This window comes from Oxyura jamaicensis, chromosome 4, assembly GCF_011077185.1.
Source record: "Oxyura jamaicensis isolate SHBP4307 breed ruddy duck chromosome 4, BPBGC_Ojam_1.0, whole genome shotgun sequence".
In the NCBI taxonomy this organism is placed as follows: Eukaryota; Metazoa; Chordata; class Aves; order Anseriformes; family Anatidae; genus Oxyura; species Oxyura jamaicensis.
In genome coordinates this window covers 47,738,358-47,759,854 of record NC_048896.1, presented here as the reverse complement: position 1 = coordinate 47,759,854, position 21,497 = coordinate 47,738,358, and the positions used below count along the sequence as shown (strand labels likewise).

Sequence of the window (21,497 nt, the reverse complement as noted above, 5' to 3'; positions counted from 1 at the left end):
CCCCACACGTCCTTCCCGGCTGTGCTGCTTCTTGAGGTCTGCCAAAGGCATGAGCAGCTAGGAGTGGTCAGCAAGGGTGACAGGAGAGCTTTGCAGGTAAAGAAAAGTACACCGAACCAAACCTGGAGAGGAATGCAAGATCACTGATGAACGAGTAGTTTTTGCTATGTGCTTTACCAGAACAGGCAACAAGGTAAAAACAGTGGTTCTGCTCAAGGACCAGCTCTAACCTCCCAAGTCACTGGCAGACCCCACACTGCCCCACTTGGCTGTCAGAAAATGCCCGCTGAACACTGCCTGGGTGTGTTCACACCACCAAGCATATCTCCCATTTGCTTCTCGCAGGGTGCACACACTTATACCTTTTGCGAGAATGCAGGGCACATTGTTCTCTACTGCTCCATCAATCTCTTCCTTACTATTACAAAGCTGTTGTTCTTCATGAACACGTGTCAGTAATGCCATCCGCACTTTGGTAAATTCAAAGCACCACTTCTCTCTCCCCAGTAGCTCTGCTACATACATACAAACTTGTTCAGAGGTACGAAGGACCTTCCTGCCCTATCACATTCATTAGTCACTGTGCAACCAAGGCAAAAGAAAGAAAAATCAAGTACTAATGCAATCCTAAAAAAAAAAAAAAAAAAAAAAAAAACAATCACCAGAAATTTCAGGTCAAAGTAACCCAAACCACACATGTTGCTCTGCAGGTCACTCACTCAACTCTCCTCATTATTTCTAAGGTACAGAGCAAAAATGCAGGTCACATCTGAAAAAGCTCAAAGCAGGTTGCAAAACAATGCTGAAGCGCAGAGATTTACACAGTATGGAGAACTGCTGATCTACTAAAATGAAGCAGGCAACAAAATGAAAGCTCATTGTATAATTATACTAATATATGGCAATTTGCTCGAAAGGAAGATGGATTATGTAGTCCTGCAGCAAGCAACTTCCATTAAATGGAGGCAGGGGGAACGGCTGAGGACACGCAGGAACTACAGTTCAGGTAGCTAAAAAGCAGCTGAAGCAAAACAGATCGAGTACTCCCATTAAAAACCACAATCTTCAATAGACTTGTCAAACATCCACCAATTATCACATCTGCTTGCAAAAGGAGCCTTTTTTTTAAAGTTTTTAACATTCCAAATTCACTGCACCACTGCATTTAGCTTGCAAGCAGAAAACCCTGACAACAACACAGAGCAGTGCCACTGCACTCTTCCACAGCCAATCTTCATTTTCCTTTCAAAGGTTACATGTGGGCACATACCCATGCCCTCTCTGTGCAAGGTTTAGTCTGTGGTTATGCAAATAATTTTTCATCAGCAGCAGATCTTAAGCCTCAGATCTTCCCTCTATTGCTCATTCCTGCCCCACCCTGGGGCAGAGGCTGCTTCTTCCTCAAAGCACCGGCACATCTTCTGTAAACTGTTCTCTACACTGGAACCATGAATTACATTTTGTTTTTAAAGGAAATGAAAGAAATACAAGCAAAAAGCTTTATGTATCTGTTTGCAACCTATATCATTTCACCATTTCAGTTTAGAGAGCTGCCAAACAAACATTTATGTCAGTACAATTAACAGTGTCACCTACCAGCAGATGGTGAATGAGCACAGCAAAGACAGGGATAATAATTTCTACCAGCTCTGCCACCAAGACAGCCAGTCGCTTCGTATTACACCCAGCTGAAGCTCGCTGAGATTTTCCTGAAAGTAAAGAGGCTCCTCAAAACCGGCGCATTGAGGATCATTAAAAGGGGCATGATTTTCTATTTTACACTGCAAGGAGTTACCGACTGTAATTCCAGGATCCCCTGAAGCACCACAAAACACAGTATCGCTGCATGAAGATTTGCAAGTAAAGAGCCCTAACAACCAAGTACTTCAGAATAAAACAGCAGACGTGTCATCCACACCTCATTGCTTTCTTGCCTATCTGTTCTACAGGGACTCAAACATACTTGACAATGATCCAGATGCACACGCAGCACTTAGCGTAACTCAAGTTTTGACTTACGGTCCTCAGTGCTGAGGGCAACAAAGAATCAGCACACTTGGGAGGAGTCCTTATTTTCAGCTTCTCACACCACCACCATGTCTCAGAGCTCTTCAACACCCCAGAGGGAACCACAGTGAGAAAAGCAATCTGGTATGCAGTGCCACATGCAATTCCCTCTGTGCCATCACAGCCCACCAACACCACAGCTGTTGTGAGAATAAGTTCCCATATCATCAGTGCCAGTTTACTTCAACCTGTCAAGCCACGGCCTGACACTCCGCTCTTTTAGCTGACCAGCAGTTTCATTTCCTCAGAGTACCTGGTTTCAAACAGACTAGAGGACGGCTATTTTAGCAGTGGTAAGAAGTTTCTGCAGATTTCAGAAACTCCCATGCTTGTGCTACAACACCATCTTCCACATTTCCTGACGTCCAGGTCGCTTTCCCCATGGTCCCTGAGGAGCAGGCTAGGAATAGAGCTCACAGAAATAGCCTACAGAAGTACATTTTGGTTTTCCTAATAAAGCTGCAGTAGGTAACTAACAAAGGGAAGGGGAAGCAAACAGAAATCATGCTGTGATATAACCACCAGGGTGGAATGACATTTGGAGCGACTGCTTCTTTATGTACAGATCTGCCCCTTCCTACTCAGAGATGCAGCCCAGATCTTCAAAGTGGAACAACTTTAAAATAGAAAAAAAGTATTTGGATGGTTTCCTACACTCACATTATCAAATATATGATGAAAAGCATACTAAAACTAGATTCAATTGTAGCTTTCATTATAAGCGTGAAGCATCCTAATGCTGCAGAGCTGCTCTGAGATTTACGCAGCGCTGTGGAACAGCTAAGATGACTAACACACAAAGCAACAACTCCTCTGCAGGTTTGACTTTTATAGAAGAATTGATTCAAATAACAATAACCAGATGCTTTCATGTAATGTAATGAACTCTTAAGATGTTTCCTTGCATATTTCCTACCACCGTACAGATCTCACTCTAAGTGCTACTTTTGGTTGTTCCACAGCGGAGTGCCTGCGCTTTGTATTCACGTACACAATCAAATACTGCTTTACACAAGCACCTCAAATAAACTAAACTATGGAGTTTTTATACTCACATACAAATGCTCTGAGAGCAGCAGTGGATGTGCATTGCATGTACTATTAATAAAAGAAAACCCACATCAAGTAAGTGAAATCAAGAAATAAAGCCTTGAAGATCCAACAGATGGGAATGTTAATGTGCAGACAGAAGTGACAGCCCTATTTACAAGCATCACAGTCTCCTTCCATCTCCTCTGGTCATTTTTGAGAAGACAGACAATAGAAGCGAGCACAGGATTTGAGGCAGGGAAGGGCATTAAGCATTTTAAAAGAAAATGGCTTGCAACAGTGTTAACTAAAGTACCTATGGGACAGAGACTCTCATTGTTCATGTGGCATGCTGCAGAGTTTGCCACGGTCACTGCTCAAAGGCTTTAACTTTTCCTGGCTGGAACAGCAGGACACACATGCTTGGCCTCTCCATTTTTGCTGGTTTAGTCAATGCACCCATCGACTTTAGTCAAGGCAGAGTTCTCCCCAGTACTCTCCAACAATCCCTGGAGAACAGCAAGCTCATCAGCAGCAGCTCATGAATGGTTTATTCACTCATGTGCTGAGTATTTACTATGCAAAGGGACAGTTCAGCAACAGCTAGCTGGCTTGGGTCATATAATCTAGTTTTGTTTTGCTATTTAAAGAGTTCTGACAAACAGATCTGTTTTTTCTCTCCCTCTCTTCAGTCCTTTAGGCTGAAAAACTCCTTTGGATGTCATAACTGTGTGAGAACCAGGAACTTCTTACGTTGTGTTGAAACCTACAGTTGTTTGCCTGCTATCGAGTCTAGCTGTTGAGAAAGCTTTATTTGATGTGCACGGCATCAGCCAACAACATCAAGAGTTCCACCAGCACACAGCTCTCACAAGAGGTCAAGATCACATCGAGTGCAGCTGCTTTTACAAAAACCTGAATCAGTCACTTGAAGAAATTCTAAAAATAACACTTGTGTCTTCAAATTTGTTTTCAATTCAACCACATTTGCTGGTACCCAGTGAAGAGGTGCAATGGCGTAAGACAGTCTATCCATATGGTGTCTCAATAACGTCTCAACACAGAAAAGTTCACATGTGAAAGAGCTCAAAGACTTGAAATGCCTTTTATTGCTAGCATTCAGCCGTCTTTTTGGTCAAGGAGTAGACACAGGTACTCATGAACAGCAGCTGATGGTGGTGTTGAGTGTCCAGAGCAATGTTGGTAACCTATTTCCTTTCCATGAGGTAAAACCACTTGATAAATCAACATGACCACGCGGGGAGCTCACCACAATACATTTGCAGAACTTATCACACAGAAGCCAACCCCAACCCTTGCCCACCCATGACAAGCTTTTGCTTAAGAGAAATCCTGATTTCCTTTCCTTCACAGAAGATGTTGTGTCATAGGAAACTTCCAAAGCTGGTCACTTTGAATATCTTGGCCTTGTAAGGCACCACGATGATGACCATACTGCCACTTCCCCAAAACTAAATAGGAAAACTTGGGAATAAAATTTAGGAATGTGCTTAAGTGTCTGGAGTGAAATACAGAAGTGGTCAGAACGTCAACAGGTCACACGAACAAGGACTCACGTCACACGTACTGCCAACAGCAACCTTCCCCCAGCTGTGACTGTACTCGCTCAGAGCAGGGCCAAAAGCTCTGTGGTTCACCACTTTTTAATTCTGTGCAACTGCAATCACCAGTAATAGCTGAGGCAGCAGCTACAGAAGGGCAACTCCCCCACTTGGCAGGGCTCAGAGGAGCTCTCCCCTGGCTCCAGCAGCAGCCTGGTGGCTTGGTGGTCTAGCAAGCCTTGCCACGGCCAGGTAGATGCAGCTCCAGACTGGGACGCGCTCGGGTGGGTCTTTGCTCTGCCACCCTGCTTCGCTTTCCCTTCACCCCCAGTTCTTGCACTGAAGGCACAGTCTTGCTACACAGCCTGGTTATTTCAGAACTTTATGTTTTTATTTTAAAATCTTCCATAAGATTTTCAAAGTCTTATATATGCTTTCAGTGCATTTTATTATCAAAAAAGGTGTTTAGAATTTTGAAAGATATAACCCCTGGGGAAGGCAGTGAGCACGCTACTACTACTCAGTAGCAGTATACGTACTACTGACAAAGCTGGTTAAAGAATTAGCTCTGCTGGATTCCAACCCCAAAAGCAATAACAAAACCAGCTCCATTCCCTACCACATCCCCTTATGCTCATCTTTCTAGGAGGCTCATGATCAGACTCTGCTACTGTTAGCTACTTGTCCTTCCCTCAGGAAGGGGGCTGAATAAAGTGCTGCAAAATACAGGGAATCATGGAGCTACGTGGATTTGCCTCCACACTCCTGAGGCACTGTGGACTAAGAGAAAAGGAGAAAGATCAGAACAGCCATTAAGACCTGGAACAACAGCAAGAAATAAATGCAGTATCAAGATGTAAAGATGCAAACAAGCTATTCGTCTCCTTACGCACCTGCGTTTACATGGGAGAAGATCACACACCCACAGCAACCCCAGTACCACACAAGCCCCACACACAGCCTGCAGCACACAACCCAGGCATCTGCGGTGTACATCATCAAGAGACTGTCAGCACTATTACACATTCACTTCTTCAAACAGTTCAGAATTGACAGAATAAGTCACAAATTACAAGATATACAGCTTTATGGAGTCTGCACCACAGATCAGCAGTCCCTCCATGGGGGTTTTTGAAGCTGCAGCATAGGAAGAAACTGCACTGCACTCTCAAAGCTAAGAACTCGCCCCTCTGTCACAAACTACCCGAGCTTACAGGTGCCCGTTTCCTTCTCCTCCAATTTGCTCACTATTCTCCAACTCAGCATCACTGCCCCCACTATTCTCATGGTGAACCAGCCAGTTCAAACAGTGCACCAGCTTCTGGCAGCTTTTTGTGCTGCTCAGAGTAAAATTGAGGATTACCAGTCCCAAAACCATTCCCACTCTCACAGCATCAAAACTAACACTGCATCAGTTATACCTGTTAATGTGCCAACAATAAACATTGGGCTAAAACAAAAACACCGGCAGCACAACAAATTGAAGACAGTAATCTTTACTTTATAAAAAAAGGTTTTCATTCCCCCCTTGAGCCTCTCCACTACCAAAAATACCATTTCCAGAACTTCACTCACACCCCAAAATCTGCATTTCTGTTGCCATTCCAGATAATTCAAAATAAGCACTTTTATGAATATGCATCAGCATGGCGCTCAGTGAGGATGACTGAAACAAACAATTATTAATTACTCAATCTGTTTCTTTAGTAGCCTTGACCAGGAGCAAACATACTAGTTTCACTAGGGAAGCTATTACGACATAGATACCACTACCGAAGAAAATATAAATACATTAGGGTGTAGCACAGCAGTGTGAAACGCACCCTTGTGCCATTCTGGTCAATAAAGATGTTGACGAAAACTCCAGCTCTTTCCCCTTTAAAGCCTTCCACCCACAAAAGAACAATGCTTCAGGCAGGCAGCAGCCTCCATACAATAGCTGTTCTCTACTTCTCTACTATACCAGGGCATTTGTTTCCTAGGAAACAAGAAAAAAAAAAAGGACAAAAAGTATCTAGTATGCTAAATATGCAAATAAACTAGGACACACCCGTCATATTTCACTCAATGGAGCGAAGAATTCACAACTCATATTTTGGAGCACAGGATTAGTTTTCCCATAACTGCTCAAAACTAAGCTTTATTTTTCCACAGGCATCTCTAAGTACACCGCTTTTTAGGAATAAATGCAAGACTAGCAAGGAAGAGCTTCAGTTACAGCGTGCAAATACATGTTGATTTAAGCAAAGAAAAAAATGCAAGTGTATTCTAACCAGACAGATCCACAAAGCCTACCAAATTTCAAGCAAAGCATTGCCAACTGCAAGTCACACCAAAGCAAAGCCTAGGCCAAAGCCTAGTTCCAGGCCAAAACCTTACCAAATACTAGGCAAGGTTCCACTGTGATCATTTATGGCCTGTAGGAGAGCTCCAGGCAGAGTAACTGGCTTCTTAAGAGTAACTGGCTTCTTAACACGCAGACGAAGCCAAGCCTCACTGCAAGAGGATGTTGAGGAAACAGAACAGAGAAAACGACCCTTTTGAACAGTGCTTTTTCAGTGTCCTGAAGGTAAAACATAAACGGTTGTTTCCCAGGTTTCCTTGAGAAATGGACAGGGTCCAGGGAAGGGTGAGCAGGTCAGTCTCAAAGAAAAAAACACTTGTGTGTCCTTTTCTTTCTTAAAAAGAAAAAAAAAAAAACCTCCAAATTCCCCTGGCTTCATGGGAATTCTTATTTCAGAGAAGAAAACCAAGCTGCTCAAGCAAAAGCACGAGAGAGTTTTTTTTAATAATTCACTCTTCATTATTACACTTGGAATGACACTACAAGAGTATGCTTAGGTCAGAAAGAGAAGCACATTTATTTATTATTTATAATACCTGCACTAGTACCCACAGGCAACACAGGCTAGTACCACTAACCAAAATAAAGCATCACAAAAAATCAAAATCTCACAGTAAGCCTGTCTGAAAGCATGGCCGTCTCCTTGCACAATATACAATGAACAAAGCGTCCTATGTTGTGGAAGGCCCATGCCAGCAAGTCTAAAAACTGTCAGCTGGATCATACCAGTATCATTTTACAGAATAATGAATGCTACACTACAGTTATGCACTCCCTCTCTGACACTGAGCTACTGCTAACAGAGTCTCTTTAGCTCATATTAGACAGCAAGCTGTAACAAAAGTGCTCCGGTCACAACCGAGGGCAGAATGAATACAGCCAGGAAAAGAAAGCTGCTTGTATTGCACCTGCAGCCTTGCAGATCACAGTGTGACAGTGGGCAAATGCAGGCCACCACGTATTTCAGGTGTTGATTCTGCTCTCGATTTTCCAGCCTGTAAAAGAGACATAGCATGAACATCAAAGGTTGGCGCCCTCATGACCTCCTGATATCTGTTTTGTTAGATACGGCATTACATAGAAAGAGGATGTAGATTTGCTGCTCCTCTTCCTCACCTTTAAAGAAGAACAAAAACAAAGGTATGTCAAAACTTCAGGGAAACGTTATTTATTTAATCAGACAGGGAAGGACAGGAAGGAGCTTTATACAAAAGCCAGTCTTCTGAACACTCACGGAAGTCCAGCAAAACTGGTTCAGAAAAATGCATTCGAAGATGATACAACTTCAGAACCAAAAAAGAAGTTAGCAGCATCAGCTGACATGAATGCTACCAATTCCTACAACTAAATTTATGACTCCTCAGCAATCTTTTTGGGTGTCTTACCACCCATAATGCTTTTTCTATCACAATATTCATCGGATTTATACTTGGACTAACTGACTCAACCCAAAAGCTCGCTGGCAAGTTCACATCAGGGACGTGGTTCGTACTGGTTGGGGCAGGGTTATACCAGGAAAGAGCTACCAAGGACTACAGACGTACCCTGCCTCTGCTCCTCTGCAAGGATGCTGCATGGACACTTCCACTCATCCTGCTGTATGTGACACAGAGATACAGGATGTCAGCTTGCACAACTATCTGGCACCAGCAAATAGCACTAAGTTTACTGAAGAGAAAAATGAAAACATTTACATGGTGAAAAACGTATGTTTGCTGTTTTCACGTAACAGTTTACTTGCACAATGTTGTCCTCTTGCCTCTCTGCCAAGGTAACTCTCAGTAGCTTTAGCAGCATGATAAAAGGAGCAGCATTAGCAAGCCCCAGTCCTGCTCCTTCCCTCTCCAAAGCTACAAAATCAATTGTTAAAAGAAGAAAAAAAGAAAATGAAATTTTAATGCCACACAAATGTGGATAAAAAAAGGTTCTAAGCTTCGTGTTTTATTTTTAGGCTTTCACAATGCAGTATATTATTAAGGATGACAAAATGGAATAACCTATGTATTCATTCAGGAGAGTTATTTGAATTACTGGCATTTGTTCATTGCTTCCAGATTAGGAGAAATAGACACGAGGAAACACAGTAACAGCTTGATCATGAAGTCACCAGGAGTCACCAGCTCCATGGCAGCCCTCCCTACCTAACCTCACAGCAGGGCAGTTCCACTCTGACCAGTGGTTACTGATTAAAAAAAATAAAAAATCATTTACCCTAACACGTGCAAACTGCTGCAAGAGTATTTCATTAGTGAACAGCCAAAGACTCAAGAAGGTACTGGGAAGGATTTTTTCTTCACTCCCCCTCCTCCACTCACCACTTTTTATTATTATTATTAGTTACACAGTTGACCCAATGGGCTAGGTGTAGAAAAAAGGAGCATTTTTCTGATCAGTCTTGAGAAACTATTCATCTCAGTGTCAAGTTAAAAAAAAAAAAAAACAGGACTTTCTGACCCTCTGTCTACCATCACCAGCATGGCATACGACAACTAAATAAAGAAATGTAGATGCTAAAGTACATTTCTTTTTGCATGCACCTGAGCACTGCACACGTCTGCATTAGGTATCACTGAAGATGTTCCAGCTACCCAAAGACACAGGGAGGAGATGGAAACCATGCCCCAAGAAGCAGCTACCCCATTAGCAGGCTGCCTGGCAAGGCCACCGTTTCATTAAGCAGCAAGGAAGCAGTTAAAGCACTCAGCAGTTGATTCCAGAGGTATTTTGTTCAAAGACATTAAAATAAATCTGATTATGAAGGTACTAATGGCATTTTGTTCCTGTTAAGTCAAATTGGTAGGCAGAACAGCAATTTCCAAATACTACCACATGCTTATACAGCTTCTGTAACTACTGTGATACCGTTAAAGAAAAAATTAAAAACAGGGAAAGTTTTCAAAGAGCTCTTACATGATTTAGAAGCCTATGATTAACATTCAACATGGAATTCAGTGTGCTGTGCATGAGAAATTCTTATTAGCTTCCATCAGTTTGAAGTCCCTTTTGATGACAGTCATAGTTTATGTTAGTCTTGAAAGTTTTATCTAGTTCTTTTTCCTCTAACCTCAGCCTTTGCAAATGAGGACCCTTCTTCTGCAGCGCACAAAGGCAGTGCCACTGACTTTAAGGCTTTCTATGCACTTGAAGTCTACCTTTGTCCAGCTAAGGCCTAAATAACTATTTACAAATAAGAATTTGATGGCCAATGCTTAGCTTCACTGAAGAGTGTTCAGGAAAATGTTGTCATCAAGTTATTCCCTTCATATGTCACCCACAAGAAAGTGCCCTGACACAAAAGCATACCAAACCAAAGATCATCTGGCATGGCAAGGGCACACAGGGCAAAAACGCATCTAAAAAGAAGCCCACCCACTGCCAATAACCCACACACAGGTTGGTCAGGATGTCTACAGAGTCAGTTTTGTGACCTTCCACCCCACCAGCGAGTAGCTCCCCTTCTGCCCTCTGGGAGTTGGAGACCAAGATTATGTGAACACTGTAAGACCAAGCTTTAAGCAAACACGACCCAATGAGCAAAAACACTCCGTTCATTGCTGTGCCTTCGGTTACATGCACACAACAGCAATACAATGGCTCTGCTGTTTCTGATGCTCTGTGTGCCCCCATGGGAAAAAGGGACAGAAATTTGCCCTCTATCTTCAGCAGCCAAAAAAAAAAAAAAAGGTAGAAAAATAGTAAAAAAAAAAAAAAGGTAAAAAAGTAAAAAAAAAAAAGAGTAAAAAAGTAAAAAAAAAAAAGGTAAGAAAGGTAGAAAAATTCTCCAGGCATTACAAAAAGGAAAAATGGTTTGAGCTTCTGAAACCCACGTTGATAATTCTTTTCTCTAGGAACTACTCAGTCACTCAAGTACATAAAACATCTGGAGTGACTGGATTGCTGCACCTATTCAGCCCAGCGGTAAAAGACAGTGACTGATACAAATGCAGAGGAAATTCTCGAGGGAAAAAAAAAGAAGAAAGTCAAGTGAAGATGATGTAGAAGGTCTGATTTGCCATTGCAGTGTCAGCCAAGAGTGGCCACAGGAGACCTTTGTATTTTAATTTATGCTCTCTCAGTCAGGCTGAGGAGCAGCAGCTGCTGCAGAGAGCAGCAGAGAAGGCATGGCTGTCAGCAGAGCAGACAAGAGGGCAGTCCTTACGCCCGCTACCCTGCAGAGAGAAGAAAGATAGTAGGAAAAGATTTCCCCAGCAGGGACCCCTCACTGCAAAAACAGACTCTGGCTGGCAAGAGCAAAAGCTGTCCTCTTTGGCATGCCTCAGCAGTACCGGTGTAGAGCACAAGTGGAAAATCAGAACGAGGAGAAAATAATAAATGTATTTTTAACATCCTAAAGTACACTGCTTATACTGGATTTGATTAATGCTACTCAGATCTACATATTCTAGCAATTGCAACTTTGGGATTACACCTAGTCACAAGCATTAAATCCAGTTTACAGCATGGGATTGTTTCTCATTCAACAGAACCTATCATATTCAAGAGTCAGACATGATGCAGAACAGTTACACACCAAACTTCAAAGGTGGGATTGGAGAGGGAGGAAAAAAAAACAAAAAAACACAACCTGCCAGCCAAACTAAACAATGTGCTTTTAAACACTAAGCCTTCAAGTGTTTTGTTCCATTGTCCAAATTTTCATTGAAGTACTTCAAAAATAGATCCCCATACAGCAAATAAAATGGATTCCTGGATGAACACCTACCAAACTGTTTTCTCAGGCTTATGCTTTTAAGTAAAGACTTCCTATAGGAACAGGAATTTAGATTACAAAGTTGTTTAGCTGGAAATCCAGTTCCCACTGGGATCAGACCACAGACCTGGGAACAAGGACTTACAAAGGTGCTCAGCAGCACTCATTATTTCTCAGTAAAACAAAAAGTCTTAGAACTCTGTAAGCTTATTTATTTTTTCCAAGGCTAGTAAACTAGCTTAAATCTGAAGTTCATCTTCTGCCTCTGCAGTCATCTGACTTTAAAGGATTTGATTTTTTTTTGTCCAGAAGCATACAACCAGGTTAGTCCTTGCCTATCTCATCTTCTCTTTGTTCAGCCAGTTAGAAGTAATCATCTATGCCATTTTTGTTCTTCCTCCCCTCCCACAAATATTATGCAAGTAAACAAGAAAAATCTCACTTACTTATACCAGATGTCAAATGCTGTGGTGTAATATGACTTTTATAATTTTGTCTTGATTGAGGAATATGCTGGGACTACAATACAACCCTGCAGACATTGGGATGTCACACTTACACAATGCTGATGACTCCATTGCACATAACTCCTTCTACCCAAAAAGACACGCTTAAACAAAAATAGCTTGTGCCTAAAGCTCCTGCTTCAGAAAGGAAGACTTAAACAGACTATAAAGGATTATAATGTGCAGATTAAACCAGATATTAAGAACAGCCAAGTTTGAAACAGCGCTGAAGAAAGGGAAATTGTACTACTTGTACAGACTGCAACACAAACGCTGACATCTGCAAAACAGCCACAGTACTTAACTAAACTGACTGCCAACTGTGTATTAGCTTACCTTCCAAAATAATAGATAGGTGCTACAATTGAGCTTTAACACGTTACTACTAGAATCTTCCAAAACTGCAATCAAAGAAGGGAATAATCTGGTGCCTGCCTGAGAACACCCTTCAGATCCACCTGCACACCACAAAATCCTCATCCCTCACATACTGCTTTATTATTAAATAAGAATCCACCATAACTAATGACGGAATAAAATAATTTAGGGGGTGTAGGCTCACTTACTTCCTCCTTTGGGGGGGGTTAAGGCAACAAGAGGATGAAAAGGGACAGAACTGGGGGCAACTGCTATCCTACATAAAAAGCTGCCAATGGAAAAACTGTTTATTACCAAGGCGTAAGAGCAGGTACTACCTACCTCGCTGTTAAACATGGCCTGGGCTGGAAATGGTTAATTCCTAACAACTGGAGCTGTGTAAAGATCCAACTAGATCACCTTCTGGGGACTTACCGCCCTTCTTCCCAGCAGCAAGCTTTTTGGTGTGAGATATCCAGCTGCAGTTTCCTTGGATTGGTACACTTACTTGGCTTTACACGCCTCCAACATTTGTAATTCAACCATCTGAACTACTGAAAAGGAAAGCATCCAAAATTCTTTTCTCAGTGATATTGTGCAGATAAGTCAGGGCTGGGAAAAAAAGGTGTTTCAAGTTACATTTTTCAGATGCAAGATTTCCACTGCAGTTTCAAAGAAGCTAGGCAGATGAACATGCAAGTTAATAGACTCCAAACTGCAGAATGCTTTATTATATGCTTGTTGGAACTCCACCTCTCCCAAAAGTAAGCCAAAGTTATCAGGGAAAAGGTACAAATAATTACTGGATGTCACGTATTTCAGAAAGCTAAGAAATTCACAGTGCAATTAGACAAATTCACCAATTAAAGTCAATCTAGGGGTACCAAATACAAGCATCCTAGCTCTGTCTGTGAAAGGCTGAGGATTCACAGCATATTCCCTAGGAATTATCACTACTTACCAGCCTTGTTCTAACGCTTTTCACCAGGCTTCTACCATTGGCCACTCTTCAAAAGATATTTACCTAAAGGGACATTTTGTCTGTTCCAGCACCATCACTGGAATGTTCTCTTAGTCATATTTTAAAAAGGTTCTTTGGGGACTGTCTTGATAATGTCACCTTGTTTTAGTTCCTTTTTGCATCAGGAAATGCTTTCACCTAATTGTAAATGTAGAGCACAGGGAGAGAAGAAGGGGAGCTTGACTAGGACTCCTCACAGCAGATCACCCATAAAAGCTTCAAAACAACTGCTCTATCTAGCCCCAAGCAGATTTTCATTAATTAATTTCATTGATTAATAATTGCAACTATATCTGAATTTAAACGTTTTCTTTCTTCTATATATTCTGACTGAAGTGGCACAAGCTTGAAAATTTCAAAGCAATCTTTGATAAAGCACACAAAATGACTCCCAATACTCACTTTGAAACTTCAGCTATTACTTCCTCTGCTCAGTTTCTTTACTGATGATGACAGTCTGCTATGAACATTCCACAAACAACACTTTCATAACTTCACCCTGTTCTCATTTTGAACACCGAGAACTCATTTTGAAATTTCATAACAGCTTACAGACACCATGAAGCCTCAACTGCCAGCATTATCTCAGGTTAAATCAGAAAGACGAATTTGTATTAGACACTTGTACATTCACCCCAAAGCTCCAGGGAGAATGAAAACCACTTCAGTAAAGTGCACTGGAAATACCACTCCAGGCAAACTCATACTGGGTCATACCAGGTATCTTGATCTGTATTAATGGCTTAGTTTCCAGACCAGTAACTTCTGTAGTAACTGTAGCTTTTCAGATTTCAACATACCTTTCACTGCTGAGGCGTTCCTAACTCAGCCTGGGACAGATCAAAGGTGTTATCCATAAATTCAGACTTCAAGGTTAAAGACCTTGAGAACAATAGGGAAATGACAATATATCTGCAGCCTTAAGAGCTAATTAAGGTGAACTGTTTTCAAGGGACAACACACTGTTTTTCAAGGAGGGTAGCAGTAGGGCAAGGGGTAATGGTTTTAATCTGGAAGAGGGTAGACTTATTAGATATTAAGAATAAATTTTTTACTCTGAGGGTGCTGAGGCACTGGCACAGGCTGCCCAGAGAAGCTGTGGATTCCCCATCCCTGGAAGTGTTCAAAGCCAGGCTGGATGGGGCTTTGGGCAACCTGGTCTGGTGGGAGGTGTCCCTGCCCATTGGAGGGAGGTTGGAACTGGAGAGTCTTTAAGGTCCCTTCCAACCCAAACCATTCTGTGATTGTTCAGTTTTATCACACCTTTTTTCAGAGGTTGGTCTGCCCATAGAAATGACCGATTATACTAAATTGCAGGGTCAGTGTTACATGAAAAGCACTCACATAAAACCACACAGCTATAACTCAAGGCAGTTAAACCAGTTGGTGGTTTCAGCAGCAAAATGGTTTAGTGAGTCCCCAAGGCCCCATCCCCACCTGAGTGGGCACATTTTCCTCCTGTCTCACTCTTCGCCAGCCCCTTAGCTGGTTTATGAAGCCCTATCTTACTCTGCACTCTCACACAAGCTCTTTAAGCTGTTTTTGCTGGCAAAGACACCATCTCAAACCACCCTCTCCAACAAAAATGTAAAACCTCCAAATTACCTTTGAATTGCATGGGACCGCAGCTGGAAATTAAATATTCAAAAAGATGCCTTTTCATCACGTCTTTCTTACCATTCAGAACACAGTTCATTAGTACTTAAATACTTACTACACCTTTTTTTTTTTAAGTTGTCAACATACACGAAGTTTACAGAAATCAAGACCACACAATTCATCTGCAAATAAACATTTTTTCAATTCCTTATGGTTAAACTTTCTGCAGCTTATTTAATAGAGTCGTCAGTGCATTGCTTTATTGTTTCTTCACACTCCAGAGAGAGGAGCGGGATTCTTTCCCTCAGGGAACTGTCTTGCTCCTAACCTAGTCAAAAGGCAAGGCTCAGCACATCTCCTCTAAAACCTTGAAGCAATTTTGGGATCTGCAGGTTAATGTTACATTTGAAGATGCCTGACACCAGCAGATTAAGGATTCAATGCAGCAGCTAGAAGAAGTTCTTGATCTCCCTTGGTGGTACGATCAGTTTAAAAGGAGAGAATGTTAAACTTGCCCTATTTTTTTAAGCTATCAATAAGAATCAGCTTTATATTTCTTTAAAGTCTTTCTCAAATGCAAGTTGAAAGGCTGGTTTTCCTTTTCTTTTTTCTACTTTTTTTTTTAAAAAAAAAAAAGCATTGAAACTATTGGTGTTAGCACACACCAACTACCTACTCATACTGTGCTGCCACAAACAACTGGACAATCTAATAGTAGAAGTTAAATTCATTATTCACCCAGTTCTACATTTAGATAGGCTGTTTTTTCCTTTTCTCAATCAATCACCTAAGCATAAACAAAACTAGTCTGAGGTGTTCAGTTTCCATTCAGCTATAAACTGGTTTTCAGCCATGATTTATACACACAGCTACTTTTATGCTTTGTTTACAGAAATTCTTTTATCTGCCACACTGGCTTACTCAGTAAGACACCATTAGCAGTAATGGAACATATTTCATGCAGAAGCCATTATCTTTAGCCTAAGATGTTGTTAAAGTTCAGAAGCCATTAATAAAACGTGGTGATTTCTTATGTGGCTAATGGCAGACCACATAAGTAGTGGTACTTAACAGATGGGCGTTAGTAGCTCCGTTGGCCACATTTACCATGAAGCTGTTGCTATTCCATGCATGCCTGGCAAAAGCAGGACTCGGTACATGATACTGTACTTTGAATTGCTAGTTACAAAAAACAGTCATGACCAGCTTGCTGTCTAGACTGGTGGGAAGATCATAGCCTGCAGAAACCAGCGCTAAGTGATGGTTCAGCACGTGCAAAGCTATTTCATACAAGCACCTCACTGCTTTAGAACTAGAGAACACAATCACTACTATCTGTTGCAGACGCATGCTTCAACAGCTGAATTCTCTCAGCGCTACAAGTAGTTCACGTGTAGCTCTTGTTATTGAGGGGAAGCTTTCATTTAAAAGGTCAAAACAGTCAGAAGGTATACTTTGAGACACAACCAGCAGAAACAATGGCTGATAGGCTCCACTGTTCTTGACAGAGTTTTTTGGTTAGAGTAGTGTATCACCCATTTTGCCAGCTCTTTGCTTCTTAAGCAGGCTAAAGTAATGGCTCTAGCTCTTTTGACAGTCTTTTCAGTGTTTTGTTTGGGGACCTCTTTGGGTTTTCCCATCTCCCCCTTTCTCTTTTCCCTCTTTCTTCTTCTCCTCCTCCTCTCTCTCTTTTTCTTTTTTTAAAGACATTGCATGAAAACCAAGGGTCTAATTATGCAGCTGCCACCAAGTGATTCCTATTGAAGTCCACGGGAACTGCTCTTATGCTGCAGCCTGTAACAAGGCCCCAAGTATTTACAGTGCTGAAAGCCTTTGTGCTCTACACCCTAAGTCGATGAAGGCAAGCTATGCAGGGGGCTCATTCAAAATTAATACTACATCAGGAAGTGGATGAGGGAAAGGGAAGGCACTTAATAATTGATCCACAGTTTGTTTGCTGTGAATTCTGAAATGTCTTTATGTACATGTTTGTTTTGGTTTGCCTTTTTGTGTGTGTTTTTTCTTCCAAGCTAGAGAGTTTTTAAACTAGAAGAAAGTCCTATTAACCAAACAGAGGGAAATAATGAGAGAGAGCTCCCTAAGCGGCACTGTGATACCAGTAACTGCAGAAAAATAGCTGCCCAGAAGGCAACATGGAGATGCAATAGAGAACAAGACAGGTTTTATTCAGTCAGAATATGACTACCTCATGACTTCTGAAGATAATCTCTAAATTAAATACCTCTTGCTTTATGAACAAGAGCAGTAATTTACACTTACTTCCTGTAAAAAGTGACGGGTTTCTCCTCTCCACCACTTACACAGACATCCAATCCCACCCCACGGCAAAGACCAGCCCACCCTTCCAGTTTATAAACACCTTCAAACTCCTGAAATTTCGAGTCTCAGCTTACTTGCAGAAAAATTTGACACCACAGCTGCACCAAAATTGCTCTGCCCTGCTCAATAAATGTAGTCTGCAGCCATTGTAAAGACGGGGTACATTGCCAGATTGGTACATGGCAGCCTTTAGTAATGAATGATAATCTGACCCTCATACACCAAGAGATCTAAATACATACTATTAAACACTACTCACTGAAGCTGACAGGGCTCTATAGATATAAAAAAAGCCACACCAACTCTCAAAATACTTTAGACTTTACAGAACGCTTCTAAGAAGTAGAGCAGCAGCAAACAGCCTCTTCATTTCAGTCCTTCGCTCCAGCCTCAAGTAATGTTGCTGAGGCCCTGAGCTTCAGAGCAGTAAGCCTTCTGTCTGGTTCAAAAAGGAGACACAGCAGGTCCCCAGAATCTTTGTGGACTTTGCCAGTCTCTGCCACAGCTCCATCCATTCCACCTCACCTGATTCTACCTGGCTCACTCCTACAGCAATTGCTCACAAAGCGAAAATGTCAGATTCTTACATCCAAGCCAGAGCGGCATGTATGGTTTTGATATTCATGAGGCTTATAGTCTGACACATCAGCTGAGGAAATATTACCCATACTGACGCTATTTGGGAGGTCTTCCACCAGCACCGAGGCTTGCTGTTTCAAAAACAAGATGCTTGTGCATTACATTGAAAAAAGGTACATTTATCAAAATAAGATGTTTGTCATGTAGGAATGTTTTATATATATATATATATATATATATATATATATATATACACATACACATATATATATGTTACTTCTAGTAACATATAGTGCTTGTTACTTCTCCTTGCCCCTTTCCTGTGGATTGCTGGCTGGACCAAGTGACAGAACCAGCAAGCTACGCCCGTACAAAGGCCTCTCAGAGCACTGCAGTGACCGTGCAAGGCCGCGTGGGCTAGCAGAGCACAGAACGCAGCAGGGCTTTCAGTTCCAGAGGGAGTAAGAACAGGCACAGGCAGATAGCAAGCCACAAAAAGGGCTACCTTGGAGAATGCAACAGAAAGAACAGCCTCTGACTGCAAGCTGGAGTAGAGCAGAAACTGAAAGGAGGCCAAAAATAACAAAGGTCAGGTATTCAGAAGCGGCTTAGTGATTTATACAGGCATTAATCAGCTGCTATCAATAAGCAATGGTAGAGTTGAGTATATCATCACCGTCATTTACTAGGTATGACATTTAAAATATCTAGGAAATACTGGATGATAAGTCTACTGGAAATCCCACCTACCCACAAAGTTCTGGGATAGGGAAAGTCAGAGGCAAAAGCTACAGTGGCTCACAGCACAACCACAGCACAGCTGATGGGGTGATGCATCTCTGGGGGACAGCAGAGTACTTCAGCAGAAGACAGGAAGGGTCAGATGGGAGCTGCAACTTGTTCACCTACTACTGCAGCAAGAACCCTCTGGTATCTCTCGCATCAAAATCAGTATTGATTCTCCTTAATTTGCAAAGCTGCTAACTGCATCTGTTCAGGGCTACTTCTCCGCAAAGGGATGAGAGAGGTTTAGGAAAAGGGGAAAAAAAACAGAGTCCAGCAAGGATGTAAACTACATAAAAATGTAACTGGTTTATGTCCTGAAGTCAAACACACTAGTTACTAGCATAGAAAAAAAAATGCATCATGAAGTCTTAATTCAGATATAACTATGAAGCTCTAGACTGCCCAGGCAAGGGTGTTATCTACCTTCAAAACAACAGGTCATACTTGAAGAGAATTGAGACTGCTTACATAGAAAAGAAAGCAGTGTTTTTAAACCACACTCAGCCCTGCACGGCTGAAGCAGGAACACCTCCGATGACCATGCCAGAGCTCCCAGCAGCAGCAGCAGAGTGGAATACAGCCAGCAGAAGAGCAGTGCTAAAAGGCCTTCTTTCCCTGTACCAGCAGTTAGATGGGTTTCCAGTCTCTCCGAGTCCTACCTTCAGGCACACAGGTCAATAAACCTCTGCTTGCAAGCCAAGATTCTCCCCACCTTTTTTTTTCCCTCCCTATATATAGATATATAAACAGTGTTATTCTCCCTCTATATATAAAGAACGTGTGCATGTGTATATATCCATCTTGCTACTTGCCCACTACATATAAATGCGTTTCCTACCACCAAATGCTTACTAACTTTTGTTTGCAATGAAGCCATCAAAAAGGACACTTGGAAATGGATAATCACGATTAACACTCCCTGCTCTTCAGAGAGCAGATCATTTGCCACCCCTTCCAAGGGACCACTCCAGTGAAGTACCTTATTACAGCGTGGCATGGTGTTTGGAATAATGTTTATGGGAAGGAAAAGAAGCCAGAGAAGCATATGATGGAACCGTGTGCTTAAACTGAAGTTCAGATTAAGTTCACATTACAACAAATTTGGTAGATCCTCGCTGCCTCTTTCTTTATACAACATCAACAAGCAATTAGGAGAAAAGAGTTAACAACAATAACTCTTACTAGTAGAGAAGATCAAAGTGTGCTGGACAAGCACCCCAAGCATTACGTATGCCTGCGTAACAGTTGTCGCTGGACTGAGCTAATTATTAACAAAGCATCATGCCCAATGCCTCTGTGTATTCCCATCCAAAACCACTTAACTTAGAGCTGAGGCAGGCCCCGCTTGCACAATCACTTTAAATTGATCTGTACAGGAGGAGATGAGAGATCTTCCCATACTTCATTCTTGCAGCCAAACTGCAAGCCAGTAGGAGCTGACCCAGGTGAGAGAAGCTCTCAGTCGTGGTAACTGACTGCTCTGAGCCCACTGAGGCTGCACCAATGTATCTGGTTCTGCCGTCTTGTGCCAGCCCCAGCTCTCGCTCCAACAGAAGGATTTTTAAGGCAGGACACCAAAACCAGTCAGGAGGCCACTGCTATACGCATGGCAAGCAGTGGCTCTGCAATGGACACAGGTCCTCTCGGGCATTACAGGATGAAAAGAGATGGAGTCAGACTGCAACACTGAAACAGGTGGCCCAGAGAAGCTGTGGATGCCCCATCCCTGGAGGTGTTCAAAGCCAGGCTGGATGGGGCTTTGGGCAGCCTGGTCTCATGGGAGATGTTCCTGCCCATGGCAGGGAAGTTGGAATTGGATGTGCTTTAAGTCCCTTCCAACCCAAACCATCCTATGGTTAGGAAAACAGATAGACTCACACACACACACACCTGAACGCCCACAGAAAGGAAAAGAAACAAGAGGATGTTTGTGATATCAAGCAATATTGATAAAGTATATATCTTATTTTATTAAACGTAATTATACATATTTTATAGAGAGAGATTTTTACACCCTTCACATTCATCATATCGCTGAATTTTTACCTAGAAATTAAGTACATAGCCCCTTGGAAAAACAGGTTTGTAATTTTAAAAATTGTTCCTCTTCCCTTTTGCCATAATTGTTGGACTGACTGAATTCACACTTATTCCTCTGGACAGATAGCCAAGTGAACTAGCAGTCAGGAAACCAACTTGTAGGAAATTGTCTTTTACACACAGGGAAAATGGAACCCTTCTGGTTTTATATTTCAGTGACAAAATAAATAAATAAAATCCCAAAGCCTTGTTTTGTGCACAGCAGACCAGCTCAGCATGCTCCCAGCTGAGAGGGGCCCAGGACGCTTGCTAACGCTCTTCCTAGTTAGCTGGTAGGACCCAACATTTTGAATTGCCACCTCTCCCAAACCCTGTTCTCCAGCCCAAAACACTGAACCCACATGACACGGCACAGGGTGCACTACACAAACTTTATAGAGAACCTTTCCACAAGCTGATATGGTTAACTGAAGCATGGCATGACACAACAAAACCTGTCATACATTACCTATGAACTTTTTTCCTCAGTGTCTCTGCTTTTATATATGTAACAAAG

At 42.0% G+C, this 21,497-nt stretch overlaps 1 protein-coding gene across 1 annotated transcript in view; it reads right to left on the bottom strand.

Annotated features, from left to right (window-relative positions):
• Positions 1-21,497, bottom strand: part of TSPAN5 (tetraspanin 5) — an 83,446-nt gene that overhangs the window by 53,217 nt on the left and 8,732 nt on the right. The gene's annotated exons all lie outside the window — the stretch shown is intronic.